This window comes from Phyllostomus hastatus, unplaced genomic scaffold (genome assembly GCF_019186645.2).
Source record: "Phyllostomus hastatus isolate PE091 unplaced genomic scaffold, TTU_PhHast_1.1 phas_contig_86, whole genome shotgun sequence".
NCBI lineage: Eukaryota > Metazoa > Chordata > Mammalia > Chiroptera > Phyllostomidae > Phyllostomus > Phyllostomus hastatus.
This window is the reverse complement of record NW_025333977.1, coordinates 74,891,567-74,897,566: the sequence shown is the minus strand read 5'-3', so window position 1 is coordinate 74,897,566 and position 6,000 is coordinate 74,891,567.

The window sequence follows — 6,000 nt, the reverse complement described above, 5'->3', positions numbered from 1 at the left end:
CTGGAATGAGCTTTCCACTATTTAGGCACCCTGAGATTGAGTGGTTCAGGGTCATTTCAGCTCCCTATTGATCTTAGTATCACAAGTGTTTTTAAAGAACTAAAATTTGGGGGTAGGTGCATAGACGAAAAGCCAAGTAGCGAAGTTATAGGGAAAATTAATGAATTTATATACTGTTACTGTATAAAATACACAAGTGAAAAATTTTAAACAGCACCATTCCAAGTATATACACAATATGATTATAACAACACAATTTTTAAGGTGGAAAATGCTAGTTGCTGGCTTAGTAATAAAAGATCTGGTACACACAAAAGATCTCTGCTTACAATTGAAAAGCCTGAATGAACTTAAAAAACAGTACTAATGCCCTGAATCAATTAAAACAAAATCTTTGGGTGCAAGGTGTAGCAAGGATGTATTTGTAAACACCTCCACAGTCATTTTAATGGTCAGCCAAAGTTAGGGACTACTGATTCAGCAGATGTAGTTGCTGTATAGTTTTTCTCCTCTTTAGTTGAAGAAAAACAATTTAGATGATTTTTATATGATCCTGGAAAAAAGAAATAAAAGTATACAAAGCAAGAAAATACTTCTATAGGACCGAGTGAGGTGAAAGGTTTCTGTTTTATCATTTGATAGACTATTCTCAAAGTATAAACAGGACTAGGTTAAAACCCACTGAGATCCATAACATTTGTAGCAAAAACTCCTGTAGCTAGCTGGAAAATAAGCTCAGAGGTTATTCCTGGCGATACACTTTCCCAAACACCCCTTAACTTTCTGCACATACTGTTTCCTACACATGTGGTTGTGTTTATTCTTTGCTGGTTCAGGCTAACTATATTTGTTCTTTAGAATTACTCACAATACATTTTGGAATCCAGTGAACACAATAGTATCTTAGAGTATTAACATTTCTTTCAACTTCTTCCTAATTATTACAAAGCTGAAGACCAGGATTAAACAGATGCTGCTAAATGATTTATTTCTCATCCACTGAAATACACTTCTTTTAAAAACTGGAGAAAATTATTCAAAGAATTTAATACAGTCAAGCAGGGAATTCTAAAATCTATACATAGAATTTCAAGTCCTTGTAAATAGGTCAATGGCATTTCCTGAGTACACACAGATGCTCAGCACTGTAATCAGAACTGAAAGTATCTTGTTGAGATTAGACCTGACTTATGCCCTGAAAATTTAATAGTCTTTCAAAAGAGATGAGATACGTAGGTAGTCAATGAATATGAATACTACAAAGAAATATTCTGACATAAAGTGATAAGAAAGGAATTGCGCAGATCAAAGAATAAGCCGAAGTTAATTGAGAGAAATTTCCCCTGAGAAGCTCTCCTGAAATAGGCTCTCTGAACTTCAATTTAAAGTGAGGGATAGAGTTTGGAGGACAGGAATGTTGAGATTGTTCCTTATACATGTGATTAATTAAATGAAAGCTTTAGGAAGTGGATAAAAAGGAATGAAATGGAAGAAAGAAAAATCCTAGATGTCTCTAATGACTGAAAAGGGACAGATTACATCTTGCTCAGCAATTTTTCTTTAAAATTAACAATGTACTGACAGTTTGGGGAATTAAATGCTTTATATAAACATTAGTGGATGGTAAAGCATGTTACTCTGATGATAAAAAATGCTTTTCTCCTATTCTAAAATTTAAGTATCCTTTAAAAATGAAATACTCTCATTACACCTCTCTTGTTATATATGAGGTCTGCCTGAAAAAGTCCAGCCATTGTTAATGCAACAAGAACAGTTTCTGTGACATCAATACTGTGTTTTGCTGTGTATAATGTGCTGTACTGTGTTTTGCTGTGTATAATGTGCTCCCATGTATAGTGACCACTCATGATTTTTGGCCCAAACTTTCAGGGAAAAAAATCTTCTGTTTTAATTTTTAATTCAAGTTTTTTATTTATTTATTTATTTATTTATTTATTTATTTATTTGAAACAAAACTTGATTATCATATTCCAGGGTACTATTTTTGTATACGGAGATTGTTATTGCTTTCTAGAGTTACACTTGACACATAAGCATAAATAAAATAATTAAAAACATTTATGTAGGTATGGAATAGTACTATCCATGTACAATGCACACCGTTATTTTTCCCTCAAAACTTGGGCATTATACACAGCAAAATATGGTAACCTGGCAGATAAGGAGAGTGGACTGTAATGTGCATGTGTGAACAATGATGACCTCACTGTTCTACTCAGTAGGGGTGGTAGGTGCCCTTGAGTGAGTATGTGTACTGTGTGGCTGTGGCATTCAAAATGACTGAGCAAGTAGAACAACGAATCTGTATCAAATTTTGCATTAAGCTTGAACATACCTCCATGGAAATTATTCCAATGATTCAGAAAGCCATAGCTATGGGCAACTGGTGATTGGCAGCTTCATCACAATGAACCCACTCATGCTTCATGTCTGGTGCAGAGTTTTTGGCAAAACATCAAATCACCCAGGTGACTCAGTCCAGATGTGGTTCCCTGCAACTTCTGGCTTTTTCCAAAACTAAAATCACCTATGAAAGGGAAGAGATTTCAGATCATTGATGAGATTCAGGAGAATACGAGGGGGCAGCTGATGGAAATTGGAAGAACTGTGTGAAGTCCCAAGGTGCCTACATTTAAGGGGATCGAGGTATCATTATCCTATGTACAATGTTTCTTGTATCTTGTATCTTCAATAAAAGTTTCTCTTTTTCATAGAGCATGGCTGGATACCTTCTGGACAAACCTCATATATTGTTACTCCATGTTGGCTCCCTGTGGCAGACTCATCTACCATTACCAAATATTGATGTGCCTTTCCAAAATCTTCAGCCCCACTTAAAGATAAGTGGGAGCATTTAACTAGTTTTTGGCAAGTAGGTTATGAGCAGAATTGATGTGTGTAAATTTCCTGCCAAAGCACGTAAGATTTCGTGTTTCCTCAGGTTCTCTCATCTCTAACTCATCACCTGGAAGCTGATGCTCACAAAATATTCAAGCTGAATAAATCTCTGAGTCACTATTGGGGTTGCCCAGAAGAACCTTAGTGCTGTGGTAAATTATTAGGTTATGTTACTGAGATTTGGGTTTCTTACCCTGGCACACCCTAGGCTAATCTCAGTAACACGCCCTCCAAACTTTCTGTATGAGTAATCTTTTTTTTAAGAAAAAATAGTTGAATTTCAGGAAAATGTTGTTAGTAGGGTAGGTGGGGAGAGCAAAGTATTATTGATCCAGTTAAAAACTCAAGTTCTAGCTGTATCTCCTTTCTCCCTTGATTAAACTTCTATACATATTATCAGATTAAACTGCATTTTTTACAGAGTTTAGCTAGAATAAGGCAAAATCTTTTAGAGGGGTTACTGAGGAAGAATTTGTTTACTCATAATATTATATTTTGTCAGCAGAGTCAATTTGTCCCATTTTCATCTTAGCTGGGTTGCTCTTGACTCTCCTATTTTTTGTATTAATCTTCTAATCAGTTAAGACCAACACCATGCCTGTCTGCTGAAATTCAGCTGAGAGTGCTCTGCAGCTGGCAAACTCAAATATGAGTAAAGATTTGTCCTATGCACCCTTGCAGTTATTAAGACATTTGTGAGGAAAGTGAGAATTTCACCAGGAATGAGAGAAGAGAATACTTTTGTAGGGGATAGTCAGAGCCTAACTGAAATTGAAATGAATGAATTATCTTAAGTGAAACTAAGGCTCGGCCACATCAGTCCTTCACCCTGGGGGTCCATCCTCAGCCCACAGTAGGAAAGCAGGGCTGCTGCTCTCATTGGGACTAAATGGCTCAGCTCCAGCTTCTGCGAGCTTCTGGTTCCATAGACAATAGTTGATAGTCTTCTTTGCATTAATGGCATTTTGTTTTTAATTTGGAAGAAAGCAAAGACCTTCCTAACATTCACCTCATTCTTTAATGATTATGGTAGATGCAAAATACAGCCCAGGAAAATGTCAGTGCTAGTCCTTATTTAAATAAACTTCAGACTGCATTAAAAGAATTATTGACCATTTAAGAAATGCAGCACATTTGGCTGCCATTTTTCTGAGATTGTAATGTATCAAAATTATGAGCAATATGTTTCAGAAACAAAAATAGAATATGTGTGTATTTAAAATAAAGAATATTGTTTTTAAAGACCATTCCTATGAGCAACATGGTTGATATTTTATGTGTGTAGACATATATATCTGAAAATACTGACTACAAATCAAACTTTATAAACCAAAACAAATGTAAAAGAGGGTGGTAAAATATAATAAAGGTATTTTCATTTTAATAAAAATTTAAGCCTTCCTAGAGCAACTATATGTGTACATACATAATCTTCAAAACTATTTATGTGTTAAACATTTAATTTGATCTGCATATCTTATGGTTTGGCCCACACCTGAACAATGTTTAAATACAGGTTGGGAAAAAGTAGGCTACTACTAATAATAACAACAAATAATACAGTAATAAATAAATAAATAAATAATACAAGAATGAACCATGTTTTGTATACTCACAACTGTGAACCTACTCTTGCCCATCCCTGTATATATTTATAAATTCCTACTATCTGGAATATAGCCAAGAACTAGAAAATAAGCAAAGTATAACAAAGTATAACATACTCATGTTTTCATTGGTTGTCTGGTTTCTAAAACATAGCAGATGAGGGGAAGTCAAATGGAAGGGAGGACTATGGAACTGGCAAACACATGGCATTGACCTTAGATCTGAACATTGCCCCCTTAACAACTGGGTGAACATAGTGAAGTCCCTTTATCTCCATGAGATTCAATTTATTACCCTGCAATGTGAAAATAATCACATCCAACTTGCAAGATGTTGTGGAAATTAAAAGCAATCATGTGCAATATATGCCATACATAGTATCATACTCACACTCTAAGCTAAAAATGGTAGGGTAAACTTTCATTTGTTTCTTCAACTGCTCACTGTGTGTAGTCCTGTCTACTGGTACCTCTTGGGACACTGAGCCCCTTGAAGCATCACCTAGCTGATCCTGACTTTTACAAGCATGTACTTTAATAACAAGAAGGGACAGTAGAAAGGGAAAAATATTAAGTAATTTCAAAATCAAGAAAACAAAGTAATATGATATCATCTAGTGAAGGGAAAAGTATCCTAATATAGCATCTGTGAGAATATGGATATTTTTGGAGACAAGTATAATAATCTTGACTCATTCTAACAGTTAAGAAATAACATGAAGGAATTAATAAAGGATTTAGTCATCTTTTCAAAAACTACATTCTAAAATTTTGTGATTGTAATGCCTAATAAACAGTTAAATTTCAATGTGTATATTATTTTATATGGAATACCCCACTCCCTCTTAATAACACAACATGTATTTATATGTTGTGTCAGAGCAACATTAAGAATGACTCTGTGTAGATAAGGCCCTGGGCTAGGTATTATAGGAGAGACAGAAGTAATGGAGACCCCATTGTATGTTTAGGTATTTTAACAAGTTATTTCTCTTCATAGGAGAAATGCCATGTACCTTCATAGGAGCTTTGCATCTTCATACAATAACTACCCAGTGGCATCCATTCACTGCCTGACAAGTTAACAAAAATGTCCTGATAGGGAAAGGGTACTTGTTTTTCTTCCTTCATCAGTACTTCAGGTTCCTTTCAGTCAATAAGGATAATACAGCCAAGTCTGCAAAATGTGTGAATTCAGACATGTCTATCACAGAGGAGACACCAATACAACATCATGAAGCAGCCACAGCTTTGTTCTCCTGGTTTTGGGGAAGCGCATCCAGTCTAAGTTCATGCTGTCCCATCTCCTTTAGAAGCTAATGAAATCTTAAATTAGAAAGTCATCAGAGGAGCATGTTATCAACCCCAAATAAAAATGATTCTAAATTAATTGCTTCTGGTGCATCAATAGTCTTGCTGTACATGAGGGATTGGGGCACAACCAGAGTGTGTTTTTTAAACTTTTAATAATTTC